The following is a 21,888-nucleotide window of genomic DNA, read 5'->3' as shown; positions in this document are numbered from 1 at the left end:
ATCTTGTCCTGGCTCTGGGCAGCACTGAAAGGAGCCTGACTCTCTCTGCACTCTCCTTTGAGGTATTTACATACGTTGGTAAGATTCATCCTGACTCTTCTCCAAATACCTGTCTCCAGAGGCAGACAAGGCATAAATTAAAGTTTACAGTCTTTGCTCAAAGAAGTAAAGGCTTTCTGTACATTTGTTTTTTTATTTGTTTTTTGTTTGTTTTTGCCATTGCTCACCCGTGGTTGAACCACCACTGAACGGAAGGCTATGGTTAAGGCCCCACCAGCTTCCACAGAACTAGGACCTGAAGTCAGTTACTATCCACAAAATTCCTATGTCCTTGCTTTCTTCTTACCCTCTCAGTCTACCAGTATAAAATTAGGGAAAATATTCCCTCATAATTTTCATGTCTGCATGTTGTATCACTTGAGCCTTCTGTGTAATAACATTCTAGAAGTGGCTGGTCAACAACTGGCATGGCAGAAGCAAGCAGCATTGATCAATCTTAAATCCTCATCCCTTGACACTTTAATCAAAATAATTTAAAATTCTATTAAGCACAATATGCAGAGCATTAATACTGAACCAGTGTGTGGTTAGAGTGCAGCCTCTGAGTGATATGTCTGAGTAACTGTCTTGTTAGAAAGGCTATCATGTTGTGCTTCTTGCTGAATCATCAAGGAAGCGAGTGGCAGCATCACTCTTTCACTGCTAATGTACGGCACAAAGAATCTGACAAGGAGCTAAATGTTTGATTACCTGAGAGTAGCTGAAAGTAAAATCTTCTCTCTCTACAGTCAGAACATTCTGGAGCTGCCTGTCACCTGCAAATGAGGACAGCAAGCAGCCACCTTCTCAACATGATTCTTGCCACTGCCCAACTCCCCCCTGTCCACAGCTGCTACCATCTTGTTTAAATGAGATCCACATGCTCTGTCTTGAAGCTTTTTCTCTTTCTCACTATTCTTTTCTCCAGTGTTTTCTTAACACCACAAAACCATGTCCAGCATCCCAAAGGAAAGCACCAAAAAGTGATTTCCAACCAGCAGACACTGGCTGCCATCCCCAACTGCAATTCCTGTTTAAACACTGAAAACAATCTACCTAACTGCTTCTCAAAGCTGTGTTGACTAAATGTACCCATAAAGACCCTGTTTGTTTAGAGGGTTTTTTGTTTGTTTGTTCACCTGAGTGCCGCTTGTGTAATGCAAAGAATCACTTGTAAAAATCAAAATGCTATGGCTGCTCCAAAAGTAATGCCTCTTACTATATTGGCCCACGAGGTCCGAGGTGAATGTTGCTAGTATGGTGTAGAGGTTGAACCTTCCCACCAATATCCCATTACATGTTGCTGTGCAACAGATGGCAGCAGAGGGGTAGTCTGACAGAACGGCATCTAACATGGAAATGTATATGAAGGAAAGGTGTGGAATTGAATTCCTCAATCTGGAAAAAATGGCATCTATTGACATACATCTATACTTGCTGAAAGTTGATGGAGAACAAGCAGTGGATGTGAACACAGTGAAGCAGAGGTGGTGTGTTTCAGTGGGTCGCCACTGGCACACAGGCACTTGTTCATCGCTGTGAGAATGCATAGCTAATGGTGGTGACTGTGTTGAAAAATAGTATTTTGTAGCTAAGAATTTGTTCTATCAAATAGTGTTTGCTGTCCTCTTTGGATCAGTTGTTGATTCTGTGAACATAAATAAGAAGCCTTATGGAGCTTCCTTATGGAGCTACCTACGCACTGTTACTTTTACCATCAAGTGTCATACCTGGGAAAGGTAATTGTATCAGTCCTTTATATATTTAAAAAAAAAAAAAAAAAGTATCAGAAAGCTTTGAAACCTCCTTTCTGAAAAGATCACAGGAAAAAACAAATTAGTTGTTAAACTAGCTCTGCTATTGCAGTTTTGCCACCAGAATATATACCAAATATTACCCATGAATTATTTTTGTTTCAAATATAATTTCAGATTAGCAATTGTAATTATGAAAATCCAAACCTACAATCACAGAAAGCTTTTTAGCATAGCAAGTGAAAATGTGGCTAATGCCCCTCTGCAAAGGCACATACCTTGGAGTGCATGAGAGCATGGCTGCTCACTCAGTTTTTTCTTTCCCAGCTAGACCTGGTAAAAAGCTGCTTCACTAGGTTTTAAAGCCCACTGGAGGTACTGCACATTAACTGAGAAGACTGATCAACCCATACAGTATTAAAAAGACATTTGTAGACTCATTTAATCAATAATGTACAGTATTAGTGTGCAATTTAGATTGAGAGAAGACAGCTGTAAGACTATGATACATCAGCTAATGAAAAAGTGAAGAGAGTGCAATTCAGACAACTAGAAAGGCCAAGAGGCAGCCCCTCTTGGTGGGAACAGGAAGGATCATCTCTGCATCTCTGAGCCTGCATGTCAGAAGAGAATTTGTCCCCAAGAAAAGAGCTGGGACAGCATCCTTTCCATGATATATGCAGAAAGCTTTATGAGCTACAAAAGATCCTTGCTACTAAAGAAATGGCAAAGAAGATGATGAAATGGCTCTATTTGACCTCAAAATTGTTCAGAAGTTGACAGCCTCCCAGGATATGCCTACACACAAATGTAACAGCCTGAGTTTTCTAGTCATAAGAGCTAGACTGTTCTTCAAGATTTGGCCATTTTCTACTTCTAAGAAAACTCTCAGATCCCTTTAGATGTGGATGTCTCCCAGTAAAAGCATCCCAGTTATGAGAGCTGACCTTATGCCTTCATTCTTATACCATTTTGGTGCAACAAACAAGCCTCCATGCAAGGAGTAGAAAAGTGCAGACAAGCAGTACTTACCCAGATCACCATCCCTAATGCTCCATGCCTTGAGAGTAAAAGCAGCTTTGAACTCCCCAGCAGCTTCTGCTAGGGCTGGAATCAACAAAAGAAGTAGGATTAGATACCTACAGCTCGTTCTTCCTATCCTCTTCCCATCTTCTTAACATCTCCTCTGTGAACCTTACAGCCTGATAAAACTAGTATATATTGATGTCCATAGGCATTCACAGCGCAAGAGTGAATTAATGAGGCAGACATGTTTCAGCCTGCAGAACACTCCAGGCTACTGTTGGTGACAACTGTTCCATGGATGCACCATCTGTTGCTCTTTTGGTGTCAACGGTTATCTTCTTTCCATGGCTCACTTCAGCTTCCTTGCTGAATGACTCTGAAGTCCATAAGGTGTTCTTTTAAAGGTCTTGAGCAGCCTCCCAGGGTCAATACTTATGCAAACACATATTTTCATGAAAATAGCCCTGCTTTCCTTAAGTTTTATTACTGTGATACTTTTCCTGTCTGCAACTTTTGTTAGAAGAAATCTGTTCCTTCCCTCTGTATAAGGGCACATGTAAAAAACAATACAGCAGTGCTGCAGAAAGTAGTTCTGATTACAATATATGGACTGGTAGAGATGGGTTGGTTTGTTTGTTTTTTGTTTGTTTTTTTTTTTTTTTTTTTTTGTTTGTTTGTTTGTTTTGTTTTGTTTTTGAGAAAAGTGAAAGACATTCCAGATTTTCTTAGTCTTTTCCTGCAAGGCCAGGCTAGACAGGGCTCTGAGTAACTTGATCTGGTTGTAGGTGTCCCTGTTCACTGCGGAGGATTTGGACCAGATGACCTTCAAAGGTCTCTTCCAACTGAAACAATTCTATGATTCTGTAAAGCATGACGTGTACCTGTTATGCCAAACATCACAACTCCATGAAGCATGCCTTAAAGAGCAGGTAGGGAAGGGAATGTCACCTTCAGTAAAAGTTTGATGCCCATTATTTGCCTCAGACGTTGCAGATTTTTTCTTTTTTATAAAAGCAGTGAATAGCAGTCCTGCTAGTAACACAAGGTAAAAGTCACTGGGAGAAAAAAAATCCAAAAAACACATTTTCCAAGATTTTTTGTAATCACTAGTTCTTTATAACATTCACTGCCTCACTTTACATAAAATCACCACTGATACAAGTTTAGTTTTATGTAATACTCCATATGGCGGATTCATAAAATACTTCTACTGGGAATACCACCATAAACTACTATTTTCTGCTATAAAAAATAACCATTAAAGTCCAGACATGCACAAACAAGGTAATCTGCCATAAATTTTGAAATGTTAAAATACTACCAATGTAAATGTATTCAACTCCTATTGCAAGGCATGTAATTTCCATAGCTTTATTAGAAATCCTGCAGTTGCGGTGGTTTGGCGATAGGTTATAAATATAGTAGGAATGAGTCAGCATGCAAATCCCTCCTGTGGAAAACAATCTGTGAGATTTTATAGCCCAAAGCTGTTTATTATTTTGTAAGAATAGTAATGCAAGTTCATGTTCAAAACCTGCTGAGAGAAGAATGTGCAAAACATCCTATTATGGAACAGGCACAAAAAAAAAAACCCTAAGACCTGTGTAATGGCACCAGGCTGGAACATTCTCAGTTCCCCCATTTAGCTGATGGTTTTTTTCCTCCTGTACTCATTAAGATCCTTGTGAGATTATCACTACATGACTAATAAAATGAGAACACAGCTAAGGCTTGGGATTTAATTTCTCAGATAATGCAAGAGTCCTCAAAAACTGAGACAAAGAGAACAAAAAAAGATTCCTGTAGGTTTATATAAAAGAGTTGTGATTATTTTTGAAAGATTTTGATATTTTCTTTGTTTTCTGTTCCTATGAATAATAATAAGAGAAGGTATTTCTGATGATTCCACTCAGCATTACACCCAACTAGCTCAAGCACTTCTCTGTTTTACATACTAGATTGCAATGAACAAGTTCTATAAATACGATCGAATGATGCTGCGTAGGTATACTAGCAAGTGGGGAAAGCTATTTGCTTTCAGCATTATCTCCATTAACTGTTTCACATTGCAGAGAAACACTTCAGTGTCAATGAATAAATAATAACGCAGGTTCTGCAACCAGACTACGGTTGGCAGCAGAGGCAGAGGAGCATTATCCTCTAACCCCCAGTGCCCTGGGCCAAGCAATGACTTTATTTGGTGTGCGATATTTTCTCTGTAAACATAACTGCAAGTGCTGCAGAGCTGCTTTTATAGCTTCCCTGGGAATAGGAAGCAAAGAAAGACATACCTGGTTTGAAAAGGTATTATGGTCTGGAGTTCGCAACCAGAAACTACCTACCATCATCACTCTTACTTCCTTCCCTCCTCTGCTGCTGTAGTTTCTCTTAGGAGGCAGCAGTCTGACCTACTGGCCCAGGTGCTTCCACTGCATATTTCCTTGTATTTGGTGCTGTTCTCAGCCTGCCCTTGCTATAACCTCATCTACAGCACCAGTCTTAAGAAGTCCCAGAGTTCACTAAGGAACTATCTGAATGTTAGAGTCAAGAATGCTTAGAGGCAGCATGAATCAGCATGGGGCTGGCTTTAAAATTCTTTTCTGTTTCTTTCACTTATCATCTACTGGCCCTCCTTTTTTTCCTGGATGTGCCCCAGCAGTGCCCATACAGTACAGTGCTGGCCCAAGGCTGTATAAACACCAGCCAGACTACACCACACCGCTCAAAAACACAGAAATATTAGCTACGTGGGGCTTTCTGACCTTCCTCAACTCTAGGCAGAGCATGTGTGCACTAATTTTTGGAGATTAAATAGATTAAATAGAGCTGTCAGTGTAGCTCTAATTGGTTTTTAACCAGGACCATCAGATCAGGGCAATAAAGTTGCTACTGTAAGGGAATGAGGTTTATCTATTCACTTGTAATCTAGAAGAAAGAAAGCAATTAGGTCTAAAAAAAATGTTAATCTTTCACCAACATTTTGACAGGAAATGCAAGAGAAGTGTGCAGCTTTAGCAAGGACAGTTTGCAAGGAATGTCAGATGATGGTTTCATTTTGTTTGTTTTTCCACATGAAAAGAAAATACATCATTTTTTATAAGTTTAGATTCATCTGATTGCTAGAATGCACAACAAATGATCTAAAACAGTTATTCACTAGCTGAAATAGGGAGTATGGTCTACATCAGCTAGACAGTTGTCTGATACAAGAAATGTGAATTTAGATGATGACACTGATTTTGAATATATGTATACAGGAGTCATAGGGATAAAAATGTAACTAAGCTAACAGTGTAAAACAGTCATTTTTATGACATATTTAATTTCCACCTGATTTTACAAATTATACTTAAGAACCACTAAGAAATTACTTTCTACAAATTTTCAGTTCTGATTTCTTTACGGCTTCAGAAGTTTCACAATCATAAATCAAATGTAAATAATAATATTTGAGACTAAAATCAACATGGGGCACATCTGTAAAATGTATTCAAAATGAACAAGACATGATGCTTCCTTTTTCCAATAAGCAGTTAACATTTCTCTGTCTGAAAAACCATCATCATCACTGTAATTTCCTTCTCCAGTATGAAAGACATATTTCCATATACATTTCAGAGTAACTAGAATTTTTTTTTTTTTAAATAAGAATAAAAGGTCTTGGAATTTTTCAGCTCAACTCCAATTCCACGTTGGTTTATTTATTTATTATAGAGCACACTTTGCCAGCAGTAGAAATCCTACTCTCCTTCACGGAATTACAAATTGGGCTAATCTCAGCACTAAGGGGACAGAGAAAGTGCAATAGCAGAAATCTACATGAAGAGCTGAACATCTTTAAAATCACCATCACACAGTTTTGTGCTCAAGATTCAATTCCCAAATTAAAAAAATGTTGCCCAGTCTTAGATCCATTATACACTTCAGTACTATGCATGTCAGAGTCCTGGAATAAATAATCCCATTCTCAGGAAGTAAAAGACATGAGAGAACACAGAGAACTTTAGGTTAAAACAGTTTGCAGATAACATTTCCCTCCAACTCTCTATTTTTTTTCACATAGCCAAATACATAACAGCTATATGTAACCCACAGCTCTTGGGTCTGTCATTTCGGAACAAAGTCACAGCATGTTATTGCTGACACCCAAAACTACAGCTTACTGAGCAAGTTATGAGCTGATTTTCTCCAACATCTGGGCAGCAGCAAGAAGCCCTGAATTTCAGTCATCCTCCTCATCAGACATAAAGCCACATAAAATTCCTCAAGTATTTTTATGGCCTTTTGAGGCTGAACTAGGTACTCTGCAAAAAACATTGAAAATATAAAGCCCAGAGCTGAATCCTCAACTGTATGGAATTAAATCTTAGAGCAGTTCAGAAGGAGAGGAAAGGAGGCAGCCTTGGGCCAGCTCCCACCCTTTTTTCCCCTACAATGTCCTGGACTGTTTTGTATTACACTATTAGCAGAACTCCTCACAGGGACTGCTAGCCTTGTGGAGCACCAGGAGATTTTTTCCTGCTCCAGTCCTGCCTCTGCGATTTGAGAGCCCCATTCCTCACACACCTCTTTCAACCACTGTTTGCCTCTGTGGGAAGGAAGGCAGGAAGCAGACAGCAGGGACGTGCCTCTGTTGGCCTTCTGCCATGTACACATCCTTCTAAACCAGGACCCAGGATCTGTCACAGAGTTATCTTTTCAGGAAGGCCAAACAAGAGACCCAAGCTGGGCTCCTTGAGGCACTAGACCATGTCTCTGTAAACCGGCCTCTGAGGCTGGCCAGCTTCCACCACCAGTTCACAAATGTGCAAGTGCTTTTTGAGGCTTGTTTAACAAAAGTTGCGATTTCTCATTTCTTTCCTCTTCCACTGGATCATAATTTAAGATCTATCGTTCAAGACTGCCTGATCTTGAGCCATGTGCATATATCATGCAGAACATTAAAACCTGACCTTTATACACAGGGTAATAAATACCTGTGAGTCACTTACAAGGTAGTAACTCACTCTCACAGATCAGCAGAGAGTAAGGGCTGAACTTCAACAGAAAACCTTCACTTGTTGCCAAATAAGATGGGGATTATAATAATATTTTTACATTAGGGAAGCCAATAAAAAAGCTAAATGTATTTCAAAAGTGTGGTGATACATTAGCATTAGAGCTGTGTGGCTGCCAAAACAACAGGAAAATCCAAGCTGCTGCAACCTCCACCTGCATAATGCAAGAAATTACTAGATTTGTGCTAGAAGCCAGGAGCATTTTCAGCCAGCTGGGTTGGTCTGACTTCAACACAACAGGCAGTATGTCAGCCAACACAGTCATCTGCAGGCTTCTTTGCTTTTACCATCTGATTGTACAGCCTACACAGTGACATTGATGCTGTGAGATGGAGAAAGGGTTTACAGGGCTTCTTGTCTCTCAAGATCTGCTCTTTGACAGCTGAGCCACTTCAGCTCTCTTGAGGGAATGGCTGATCCTTTATTGGTGAGCAGCCAGAGGAAGTTACGGGCAAATTCTGGGGCAGCTGCCCATGGGCATGCCCAAGAGCTGCCCATGTAGCCCTTGGACCAAAAGGAGCAGCAATATGTGTGGTTTTTTAGGCTTCCATCAGACAGCACTCTTTAAAGGCATAACCTTTAGAACACACTGTAGTAGAAATATTTAAGTGATTTAAAGGGACAATAGCCAATAGCCGGGTCTCTTGAAACTTTATTCTGCCTCTTGATAGCTATAGTTAATATTTACGTGGAGCTCTTGAATCAAAGAAGAAAGAAGGAAACCTTGGTGATGCAAATTCAGTAACTAAGAACCTCCAGCTCAATATTTTGTGTGCTCATCAGCACACTATTTCTATATGACATTAATATACTGCTCTTTTCATGTTAAAAATGGAAAAAGAAACAAAAGTGCATATCAGTGCTTCTTTGTTCTCCCATGCATTTTCCCCCTGTTGGATGCAAGGAAGTGGAACATTGGGTCCAGGTCTTTTGTGCCATCTGAGCCATCATTCTTCTGACTCGTTCTTGTTCATGCCATGCAAATATGAGCTGAGATCACCAGCTATTCTCCCATAATTTTGGCAGGAAAGTGGTAGAGGGGGAGTTACTGCTGCTCACCTAGCAGTGAATTACAGGCTTTTGCCTCATAATTTATGCTGCCAAGAGGAGACTCAAGAAAAATTAATTTACACAGCCTAGAGAAAAGACTGATAAGCAGCCTCTGTCATGGGTCATGTGTTGATTTCTTTTACACTGGTGTAAATCCTACATACCTTGACTGAAATCAGGGGCATGATGAAAGGTCTGTAAGCAAAAGAAGACTTTTGTTCACAGTCCCTAAATACTAGCAGTGAATGAACTTGGAAGATAGTTATTTTCAGCATTCTCTATAGGAGAAAAGAAAAGGCATGACATAAAGTGAGCGGAAGAAACCTCAAAGTGAATTAAAGAGAAATGCTCCACAAGAGCAATCAACAAGATATTTAAATGACCTGTTGAGGTAGGACACAAAGTCACTACTATTTTCTTCATATCATCACTGGCCAGGAAACCTAGGCGGAATTTAGATAACTCAGTACTGACTGAGCTCTGTGAGGCAGGCTACACCACCAGCCTCACATGTGTCTCACAATGAGACATTGAAAAGACAATCCTTATGTCTCTTGACATGTCTTGAGACATTATAAAAACAGGAAATGGAAAATTAAGAAAAAAAAACCTTTAAAATGGAAAATCTGCATAATTAAGAAGCCCATAAAATTAGGAATCATTGAGCACCAGAAAGGAGACATCAGGCTTAGTCAAAATTATAGATGCCTGTTCACAAAGGAGCGCATGAGGGTTTTTTACAGCTCTACGCACTGACCCATTGGAAGACATTTGTGGATGCAAACTGCTCTCACTGCTCTATGAGAAGGATCTTCATTCCTTTCAACACCAGTGTAGCCAGCCTCTTTGAATTAGAAGGGGTTTATCCTGCATCTCTGTGATAGTTCTGAATTGACTTATTAAACAGTAACATAAGAAAGCCTTGGCAGAACTGCTTCTGAACTCTAAGCCAGTGTCTTATGAGGTACAGAAGCTTCTACGGGAAGCTCTGTTTACAGTCTCCAGTGTTAAGAAATCCTATAAAATTCACAAATGTATACACTCTGTTTCTCTTCGTTTGAAAATAAAAACACTGTAAAACAGAATCAGAGCATTAGGGACACTATTAGAACACGCTTTTCAGCCTGCAAGAGTCAATTCTTTTAGTGATACTGTAGGTAGCTCAGCATGATACTCTCAGCAGCAATGCTGAGGAAGAGAAAACTATTTAATTAGGAATAATTTCCCTTTTGCCATCAGAAAGCTTACGATGATTATCCTTGAGTAATTTCACACAGAAAATGTATGGGTCATACTCTGCCTCACTGAAACAGATGCATATGGAAAGTTCTGTCCATTATAACACATAACAGCTTTTCTGAGACAACTGCAATACCTATTATTCTTTCATGGCACACAGTACTTAAATAAACAAAGCAAAACAAAAAAATCATTACCATTCATAATTCATTCTCTATTTATTCAAACTCTGCTGTAGTCTTGCTGGGCTACCATCTCTTTAAAATGACTCTTTTGTAATCAGAGATGCGCTTTCTGCTGGCACCCCTGCTTTCTTTTAAGCATATAATGCAAAATAATGATGATCTTGTGAGCACAAATAACATTTACAGCATCTAAGAAATAGTTACAAAGCAGTTAAAAGGAAATACAGACATTCCTTTCCTAACCATGTTAGTCCTTTCCTATTCTTCTTTTTATTCTGTAAATTAACATTTTTTGCAGATAAAAAAGACAAATTCATAAATTACTGCATTTGGCAGTGGAATGTAGTAATAGTGGCAAGGCACAGCTGGAGAGTTTGAAATGTGGCAGCTTTCTTCTAGGCCATCATTTTTCTGCTCCTTTGGGAATCGCTGCTAAATGTGGCTACTGCTAATGTAATGAATATGAATCCATGTAAATCTCAGATGCAGAGCTGTGATCTGTCCCCCTCTGGGCAAAAAAGAGAATTTATTTTTTTCCTATGCAGATTTCTGAGTATGTATGTGTGCATTAATCTGATCCTAACTCCACATCTCACTTGTTCTTAGGTATCCAGGTACTGTTGAACTTCTCATTTTTCATTCAGCAGCAAACTAACAATGTGCACTCCCTTGTTTTTGAAGATTCCTGGCAGAATAATACACCACCTGTTCATTCCCCCTTTCTACCCCCCTCCTTACTAATTAAGCTCTGAAAACGTTTCCAAACAAAATTGGATTTCTTCTGCTCCCACCACCTTCATCCACTGACTGCACCTTTGTAAACATTTTTGATCAGATGTGAAAGGCACAGAAACAGCCACAAAGAAAAGGACCAGTCACGTCAGCCAAAGCTATTAGTGCTGCCTGATGAAAGATAGCTGGGATCATACTGTGTGACTGAGACATGCCCAGGGCTGGAGAGCAACAGAGAGGATCCCTAACTGGTGTTCAGAGGGATCTCAGAAATGACGGGGTGGACAGGACAGAGCTTCTTGGTTCTCCTCTGCCCATCAAAGGCTTTGACTGACTCATTTAGAAAGTAGGATATCTGAATAGTTGACAGACATTTTCCAAAGAGGGGTTACCAGTGTTAGGTGGGTGTATTTTGTGTTTGTTTCCACCAAGGAAAAGACAGTTGGAATTTTAATCCATGTAACTTTCTTCTCCATAGCAATACAGTGCCTTGCACAATGAGTCTTTGTCCATTCCAGCATGCTACGTTAATACATATCATAAGTTATCGTTGTAATAACAGTTATAAAGCTAAGATTCTTTTAATGGTCTTTAGAACTTGAAGCCTTTTCTGGGCAATTGGCATTTTTGAAAATCAGGTCAGCTGGTTAGGTGCCTAATTCTGAATGCAAAGTCTTATTTTACCATTCATTTTCTTTCAAATATAAGCCTTCAACTTGGCTCATGTAGATAAATATTCTGTGAGGAGGAAGCAATTGAAACACTTGTCAAAATAAACCAAGAATAATTATTGGATTCAATTCACAAGTTTTTGGAGAGGAAAGACCAGACCAGCCATCAAATAAGAAAAGCTCCAGCCAAGATCTACAAGTAGAGGGACATTGTTCTGCTTGACAGTTCTTCACTGAGGTGATTAGCAAGACTGAATGATAACCCTTGGGCTCAGATATGCAGTTAGGGTGTTACATATCAGCTGAGCTATCACAGCACTTCCTGTGCATGTGGCTTTGTAAACACAAAATAATGTGACTTGGATTCATTGCCTTTACTGAAGCTAATCAAAATCATGTTGTCTTAAATTGATGTCACTAAAACCATGCATGTAAATGCAACAGGACTTAGCTATGGCACTGGCATACTATACTGGTAGCTATGAAAACACCAGACTGATTGCAGTATTGGAGTAGGAATTCATATCACCAAAATCAGGGGTATTATTGAGAGAGTGTGGGTGTCAGATTCCTTGTCCTAAAGTACAAGTCTCAAAGTCAGAGAAATTGTACTGAAAAGTGACATTTTTCTCTCTAGGTTACAAAGAGAGTCAACTCAACTACCTCAGGTGGATAACTAAATTTGAAGTAGATAATATTACCTGTTATGAGTCCCGTTCTGTCTGAGTTCCCAGATGACTGCTCTCTTGTCTAACTTCAAAGTTCCAGTTTGGACTCCTGTAGGTCCTGGTTTATATGCAGTAGCAGAGCAGCATAAAAAAAAAGGTGTCACTGAACTCTGTTAATTCAGTCCAAGAAGAAAGTGCTTTCTGGGTTCAAAGTCTTTTTATGATCCAGGCTATATTACATTTCTGGGCTCCTCTTGGGCAGAATTGAACTACTGACCAAAAGAGAGGTTATGCAAAGGGAGTCTACATTCATCTGTCTAGCATATTTCACAAAGAAAACCCTTTATTAACCTAGCTAGGATCCTGCTCTGCTGAAATTCCAAGCACACTAAATTATCCTTCTGTCACATCCTGATTCAGAAGCCAGTGCAATTAATTGCAGCTAATTACACTTGCACAGAGTAATGTATAAACTGTGGGGCGAGTGGTTGGAGAGCAGCCCCATGGAAAGGGAACTGGGGGGTAAGTAGAATGTGAGCCAGCAGTGTGCCCTGGCAGCCCAAAGGGCCAACTGTGCCCTGAGGTGCCCCATGCCCAGCACTTGGTGAGAGGAGGGTTGTCCCGCCCTGCTCTGTGCTGTGCAACCTCACATCCAGCACTGGGTGCAGTTTGGGTGCCACAATATAGGAAGGACACAAAACTATCAGAGAGCAGCCAAAAATACAAGAAATTAATTGTGGCTATTCTATTTTGGAAGGCTGACAATAGCCTCCTGAAGAACTGAACCTGCATCTCCCAGGGAGACACATAACACTTAAATCATTAAGCCATTTCCCTGTGATATTCATGCAGTATTATAAAATTAATCTTTTGTAGCAATTAATTAGAGTAGTTACAAGGAAAGTCATGCAGTCTGAGACTCCCATTTATTGCTCAGTGTTTGTTTAGTCAGATTCCCTTAAGCCATTAATAGAGCTTAATGTTAATTTCCTTAATGCTTCTAATCAGCATGTGCAGAGTTACAGCTCCACTAGGGATTCACAGATTATCCCAATATATAGTAAAAATAAACAATAGATGCTATTCCCCTGTACATGTCAGTCTTCCTTGATACCCTAATGAGATAATGTTTATGCCAGTCAAAAATGATAGCAGTGCGTAAATTGAAACTTCTCCAAATGTAACTGAACTTTCTCACACATTCAGCCCTAAAGAGGTTAAAAGTGAAAAGCTGTCCAGTTTTGTTTCTGAAACTGTAAATAAGTAAAGAAAGCAAGTACATTCTTCAGTCAGACTTCTTTTCTCTAAAGGTATTTCTCTGGAAATTCTTGAAAAGTTGGTAAAGCACAGTTCCAATTTTGTTGAAAGGAAATGAGCTAAGAGTAGATCCTGAAAATGCCAGACCTAAATATGAACTGGAATTTATTGAAATGGCTTTCATGTCTAATGTATAAAGCCTGGTTATTTCATCAAAGTCACTTTGAATCAATCCTATGTACTTAAACACGTGAAAAACTCTAAGCTCATGTAGGAGATTTTGAGCTTATGTATGTAACTCAACAACTGTCCCAAATCTCCACTGGTCTCAGATTCCAATAGTAATATGGAAACAGCCTGAAACTTGTCTCAGGATGCCAGAATGTGATAACTACATTTGTTATACTTTCCTGAAGAAGTCAGTCAATGAAAAAAAAATTAAAAACTATTGTTCCAAAGACAAGCTATTGCACCCCTTAGAAATAATCCAACCACCAAAAATACCCAATTCAAAGCCACGGGCAGTCACTAAACAGTGGCTGCTTAACAAACTTAATTTTGTATGTTTTCTTCTTCATACTCCAGAATAGTGATTAACAGTCACAGAACTGGATCAATGATCCCCAAGTCCTTCATTTCTTCATACTTAACCGGCAAAAATAGGAGTCTGAGATTGTTTCAAAAAGCCAGGAAGCCCTTGGCATGAAAATGTCACCTAGAAAATGGCATCTACAAAACTGCAAATCTCATGTAAAAAGAGATTAGATGCTCCATTCCATTGGAGGAGAAGCTCATGTGTGCATAGAACAGGTCAGCCCAGAGTAGGCTAAACGCTCTGAGCTCCGTCAGGACCATCAACCCAGCACTGGGTAATTGACCTCCTCATTAAAGCATTTACCACAGCACATATATGCCTGCCCCCATCTCCTCAAACCTGCAAATGAACCACTGTTAAACAAACTCAATATCCACGAAACACTGGGTGTTTAAATTCAGGCATGTCAGCATTATTTGTGAGAAGAAGTTTGATCCTTAAGTACTTCTTGGATAAGCAGAAAATGGGCTATTTTAACACTCTTTTGTCTTGTACCTGAATAGCAATCATCAGTCATTCAGTACCTTCATTTACATCCTGCCTTCTCTTATTGTTTACAGTATTTTATTTTTCAATCTTGGAAAACTATTTTTACAGCCTCATTTGATTTTTCTTTCTTTCCTCCTGAAGTTGAACTTCCTACATACAATCAAACCTAATACACTGCAGATATGTTTACTGCAGTTCAAAAGTACTACTTTTCGTCAGCTTTTTGGAAGAAGAAATGCTAAAAAAAAAATCTGTGTGATGCAGAACCTAATAGTATCTCACTGAACTCTTTGCTCCAGACATCTTCGCTACAGAGATGAACCTAGAGAAAAAAGATGAGGTATTTTCTGAGAAAAATGGATATGTGTGTGTCAGAAGTATATCAGTTTCTAATCAATATGAAACCACTAGCTGCTAAGATCAATAACATCTTCAGAGTTATTGCTGTCACACAGTTCAAACATACCAGCTAATAATGACTATTGCTGTGTTGTTGGGCTTTTTTTGTCTCCTAGATGGGAATCTCTACTTTCATCACTGATATTTTCAACATTGAAATTCAAATACTCTCTCTTGATCAGATGTCAGGGCCATGACTAAGTTTATCCCCCAGCTTCACAGACAATAAACAGGTACTAACATGCTACACTCTTTCCAAAATGTAGTTCTGCTCTGTTGAGTTAATGTGGAGACAAAGACTCTTTTCTGTAATGGAATTGGTTAATAGCTGTTGGTTTGGGGAACTGTCTGCCAGCAACCAAAGCGATACAACAGCTCAGTATAGTACCTAAATGGAAAGAGTTGTTCTGTACTCATACTCATTCCAGTTCATACTCTTTCTTGTACCTTAAAGACAAGCTGGCAAATTGTCAGTGCTCAAAAACATGATGGTGTATCTTCTGATGGAATCGTATTGGATCAATTACTTAAGCAACCTTTTCTCCTATGTGAGATGCTGATTCCTAGTCATACACAGGAAAGCAAAACAATTGCACTGTCTGATGAAGTTGTAGCTTTGTTGTAGTTGGAATAGCATAGAAGTGGACAGGATTAAAGCAAAGGCATAATATATAAGATTAGACACTATTGTAGGAAAAAAAATCATAGCCTTCTAGGCACAGATTTTTTTCTGTAGTTCTAAATGAAAGGAACATGTTTTTAGAGATAAATGCACATTGTTAATAACTAAGTTTGTCTCAGTAATTGCTGTTTTTACATTGCCTGAGAAAAAGTGCAATTAGTTTCTTTGGAAAACGGATGGCTAAACAGGGGGGAAGGTAAGATTTCATTTCTTCTCCTTTGTCCTATCATGTAAAAAGGGCACAGATCTTGTTTAAATAATTCACACTAAAATTGTGATTAAAAAATGAGTGTTTTTTTTTTTTTTAGAGAATAGTAACAACACAGTGTATAAGTGATGTGGTAGGAGCTTGCTTTTATTGTTTCATTTAATAAATGTATTACAGGAAAGCAGACATGACCACACTAAAATGCAGTCAAGATCTTAAAACATGAAAAACTGCTTTTTTAATGCAATCCTCCTTCCCCTCTCTCTTATTATGATTTTTTGTGAAACCCAAAGCCTGGTTTTTCTTGGTTTAGAAAGTGTTTTTTCTTTGTTGGCATTCAATGGCTTTACAAGAGAAAATAATGAAAGCAAATAAAACCTGTAACCATCACCACCAGGCCAGAAGTCAAGTGAGAGAAAGCTGATGTCTTTGAGATGACAGAGCCACAAAAGGCAGGTCTTAACAGAGTAAGGCATTCAAGAGACTGCGTTAGGGACTGTCAAACCTACCTCACTAACACCAATTAACTGGGAGATAGGGGAATCTTAGAGCTTGGATCAAAGCCTTTCTTGTCCAGATGAAAGATCACATCAGCTTTGAAAGAAAGCTCCACATGTCTATGGGGAAAAAAAGAACATCCCTCTCCCATTCAGCTTATTTTCCAGTGAATTTTGAATCACTTTGTCAAGAGAAACAAAATAACATCCCAGCTGGAGAATGTATCAGATGTTTCATTTTAAAACAATACGAAGTCAGGACAGTGGTAGCCAATTTAGGGGGACAATCTGATCCTTTCCCAAGATTGCATTGCTTTTGAGGCAGAGCAATATTAAATCATTCTCTCTAATTAATTCTCTGCTTATGAAGAAGAAATCTTTGAAACCAACCAACCAACAAAAAAAAAAAAAAAAAAAAAACCCCAAACCAACAAACTGCCTTCTCTTCCTTCATGTTTGAAGGATGTCATGGCATCATTGTATAGTATATGTTACAGCAAACCACATCCATGAATAATGACCTCCGTGTGCTGTAATTTACTAAAAAGGTTACAGTAGTTATCAGCCAAATTGGCTTAACAATGTTCCATAAAATGTTATGTGAACAGTAAATTCAGATATATTTGATGCATTAGTGGATCAGAAAAACTTACCGGAAAAGAGTATCTGACACCATGTTCACTGCCCCATTCATTTCAGAAAGCCTATAGATCAACTGATAGCTTTAGAGATTGAAACATGCAAATGCTTCATTGCTAGCAAGGAACAGGCATATTAGGGAATATAAACACAGTCAGACATACTAAAGACTTTACTTTGGGGACAAAGGCTGCTTTCTTGGTGTCAGTGGGCATTTTGCTAGAGTAAGGCTGTAACATGGACTGATCCTATGCTTGCTTGTCTCAGTGTCTGCTTTAATTCTGAGTAACAACACAATCAGGGAACACATGCATTTCTTTATTTATGCGAGACAAACAACAGTCTTGGTTATTTCCGCATTCATTGGGCAGGATTTTCAGGTAAGCTTTCACAGAACACTTAAAAATGCAAGGTGTCAAGAGAAAATGTTGAAGCAATCAAGAAGGATCTAAAACAAGGCATTGAAATAAGGTTTTGTAGCTTAAGAGAGTATATTCAACAGCTGTAGTCTGCTATTTCAGGAATCAATTTCACTGTGCTATACTAGCTACATTATGTTCAGGAATAATTTTGTCTCTACCTGCTGTGAATCTAAGCATTATTTTGTCTCCTTGCAAAAATATATTTTCAACAAAGATGATTTTATACCAAAGTACTCCAAGCTTTGATGATGTATGGTTTGAACTCAGAAGAGCTTTTTTCTGGTTACTCTTTCTGCAGGGAACAGGAGGACAGCGTTCCCTGTTAGAATTCACCTGCACACAGTCTTGCTTGATGGAGACCGGTACATCAGAGACACACACTAAGAACTGCAGTGAGGAAAGCAAACAGTATCTCCAAATAAAAGACCTAAACATATGGCTCCTTCGAAGCAAGTAGGTGTTAAATATAAGAATCGGAAACGTGCAGTACAAAATCCTGATGGTTGGTTTGTTTTAAAAAGAAACAAACTTTCAGGTACTGTGAACTCTGGTTTATATGGTGTTAATGCTGTTCATTTTGCTTTGATTTATCATTACAGAAGCAGACGTAAACACCACAGTGTTCTCTTAAACACCACTAAAATGCACAAATTATCTTATAAATAAAAAAGTCCATAAAATAACAGACTTGAAAATATTCATGTAAATATTCTGCTTTAGATAAACCAGTTGTCTGACCAATATAATTTTATAAATTTGAGTAAAACTACATCAGAAAACAATGAGCATTCATTCCTTTTGGAAACCAAAGTGGATAAATAGGTTTAGTCATCTCTATCCCAAGAGAGTCTTATAGCATGCATTTTTTTCAGCGTAAAGTGCAAAGAATTGCATTGCATTTTGAATTCCATTTTAAAACTAATTAAAGGTTTGATTGTGTCACTTTCCTTGTGCTGGAATGTACTTCAAGATGTACTCAGCTTACGACATATGTTCAAGGAAAACTACTCAAGTATTTAACATCATTAACTATGACTTTATGTGCTTCGTTGGATCTGGGCCTAAATGTATAGAGCATATTACTAATCTTGCAAGTGAACAAAAATTATTGTCTTCTAACCAATTAATGAAATGGATTTACTCCAGATCTAGGTCACTATATATCAGAGCAGCCTCCTTTTCATTTAATTTAAACGTCCAGGTTATTTAAGTCAGATGTGTAGGGTTATATGGAGGATTTCTGATTTTGTTTACAGAGCCACTAGAATTCAAAATAGTATCATAAAAATATACTTAAAGGCCAAGTTAACTAATGGGAATGTTTAAAACCTGATTTCATAATCTTTCTTATTGACATTGGTATTTTGTATATTTGGTTGGTTTTTTAAGATATATCTTAGTTTAAGGACATTTACCACAATTACTATTTATTTTTAATTGCAAACAGAAAGCTAATGAGCAAGTGACAATTCTTGTATGTTTACCAGTATGATTTGCTACCAATTTTTATCTCCCAATCCTCTGTCTAAAGTTCTCTTAAATAAACATCTCATGCCCCCATGTGGTTAAATAGAGAGAATGCTGAATAAATCCTTTAAAGCTGTTTTTTTTTTGTTATCGTTGTTCCAGTGTACAGCACTGTGTGCACTAAAAGAATGATAACCAAATTGTATCCTAATTTAGATACTTTACTGCTTGATATCATAATTAAGATATTTTACCAACATTGAAGGTCTGTACATAACTATAATCTAGAAAACTCTGTGCTGTTTTAGGTACTACCATAAGCTTACCTAGGATAGAGCACACAAAATTCTGACAAAAACTGACTCATTTGAGACTGCAATATGTATTGTATTTAACAGTGTTTAGAAGGGCACGAGCTAAAATCCATCTGTTAATGTCTAGCCATCTTAGCTTACAGGTATTCAATTAAAACTACATCCTGAAAATATGAATTATGATCAAAATCAGTAGATTGTAGATTTAATCTCAAGCATGGGGATGCATGGTTGTTTTTTCTAAGCAAAAGTCTGATGTTGGATGTCTTTGCAAAGCAGGGCTATATCAAGATGGATTTATTTGTGTATTTCTTCACATCCCATAATGAAAACAAAACTAAATGATTATCATGGTTCAAATTTAGTGTCTCATTGCTCAAAACAAAGGGAAACAAAAAAAATCTCCCACATGTGGCAGATCCTGTGCCTCGGCAGTGATAATTTTCTGGAGTAGAACTGAAGATAACTTGGTATTCCTAACAGAAGTCCATTCTGATAATTTGTGTTCATCTAAAACCACCGTCCTGCAGACTTGTCCAATACACACCAATCAGTTTGCCTGTGGAGACAGAGGTTCTGCTCCTTTTAGCCGCAGACAAACTTTATGACCTGCAGTGATATCATTGCAAGTCATACCGAAAGATGTAAGCAGGGACACTGAGTTTTCTAAATGCCAAGGTCAACTACTTCCATCACAATCAATGGCTTCTGGGCATCCCCCACCTCTCCATTCAAATCTTTTTAACTCTCCCAAATAGCTGCCCAGCACTGCCAAGTTTGTGCTGTCCCACTCTCAAGGTACAATGGGTGGATGTCCCGTTGAGCTCACTGTTAGACACAAGTTATCTATTTGCACTAAATAATTGGCACAATTACCTGCGGAGCAGAACACGGCTGTGACACTGCAGCAGCACAGAGCATGACACTTAAATTAGCTACCTACCGTGTTCCTCCCCTTTCACTGTGATTACCTCCCTGCCATACACACAACTAATCAAATTAACTGTTAAGTCCATCTGTTCTGAACCCAAATCCATGGGGTTGCAGCAGTGTGGTATCAAGACCAAGCCCTGCATGTTTCTGCATGAAATGCACCACGCTGGCCGCCCCTCAGCCTTCTATTATGGTGGCATCCTGTGCAAGAGGCGAGTGAGATGAACCTTAATTGAGAAATTAATGTGCAGCAGGGGGGAAGAAAAAGAAATACATGAGTGTGGGAGTCTTACAGCTGTTTGTCCTACCGCCGTGTGAGATTGGAAGTCATTATGCCTTCCTGTGTCTGGACAAACAGTTGCTAAATTAAACAGTCTTTACACAGACAAAGAGAGGCAGATGATGCAGCTTCCCCCCTTTTAGGAGTACACTGATCCTAAAGAATGACTTCAATTTTTTCTGCAAAAAAAAAAAACCAAAAAAACAAAAAAAACCCATGCAAGAATGTAGAGAACTATATGATAGAATTAGGTGAGTGTTATCAGTATCTCTAGTGATGCACTGCTGCAAATAGAAAAATAAACAGCTCATGACTGTAAAAAATTACAGTGCTGTAAATCCACCCAGGGATTGAAGTGATGTCGTAAACTATAATAGCAAAACTCAAGTGGCCTTATACAGTCACCACAATCCAGCAATGGAATTATAGCCATATAACTCAAAATTTACTCAGTTCTTACACTTTATAAAGCGAGAATCTGTTTTTTGGATAGATGCCCTGCACAGGCTCTCCAAGTTTACAGTTCAGTTCCTGTTCTTTCTGCTTCTGCCTCTTGCTCTGATTCATCCACAGGCATCATAGGCAGTTCTCCCCTCTCCAAGCATTTCCCCTACCATGCAGCACCTGCCATTATCGCTCCTTTGCTACCTCAGCTAAAACTTCCTGATTTTCAGAGAATCATAAAATCATTAGAGTTGGAAGGGACTCTTAAAGGCCATATAGCCCAACTCCCCTGCAATGAACAGAGACATCTACAGGTAGATCAGACTGTCTCTAAGAAAGATTTGGAGAACTGAGTGGTGATAAGCTGACTTGGAATTTGATAAGGATTTTGAGGAAGAGTGCTTCCTCTAAGAATGTATTTATCTGAGATCCAAGCCAATATATCAAGAATTAAAATGTGACCTCAGACCATTCTCAGCCTATGACAGGAATATTGGGCACTACTGGTGACTCCAATCAGGATCAATAAATGTTTTTTACTCATAAATTTGGGCACTTTGTGAAATGGTTTGGAAATGCTACAGAACTGACAGTACATGAGCTCCAGCGCCCAACGGAACCTCATTACTTGCAGTCTTCCTATTAGAAACTTAGTGAACCTTAGTTCATACAGAGATCAATGTATCAGACCTTCACAAAGATCTGTCCTCCGTATCTCAGATGAACAGGTCTGCCTGGACCATTTGAAAGAAGAATCGAGAGGGAAAGTACTGGAGGAGAGTGGCATTCCCCATCATTTTTTCACAGTGTAAAGAGATGTTGCCAACCTCATGGCTAATGC

At 38.7% G+C, this 21,888-nt stretch overlaps 1 long non-coding RNA gene across 2 annotated transcripts in view; it reads right to left on the bottom strand.

The window, feature by feature from the left end:
• Nucleotides 1-21,888, bottom strand: part of LOC128085768 (uncharacterized) — a 195,143-nt gene that overhangs the window by 126,128 nt on the left and 47,127 nt on the right. For both annotated transcript variants that reach the window (XR_008209082.1, XR_008209083.1), the window contains exon 3: nt 751-815. This is a non-coding gene — a long non-coding RNA (uncharacterized LOC128085768). The remainder of the gene's footprint in view (nt 1-750; nt 816-21,888) is intronic.

This window comes from Tympanuchus pallidicinctus, unplaced genomic scaffold (genome assembly GCF_026119805.1).
Source record: "Tympanuchus pallidicinctus isolate F22 unplaced genomic scaffold, pur_lepc_1.0 scaffold3, whole genome shotgun sequence".
Classification (NCBI taxonomy): domain Eukaryota; kingdom Metazoa; phylum Chordata; class Aves; order Galliformes; family Phasianidae; genus Tympanuchus; species Tympanuchus pallidicinctus.
Note: the sequence above shows the minus strand (reverse complement) of the source record. Positions and strands in the feature narration are given on the sequence as shown.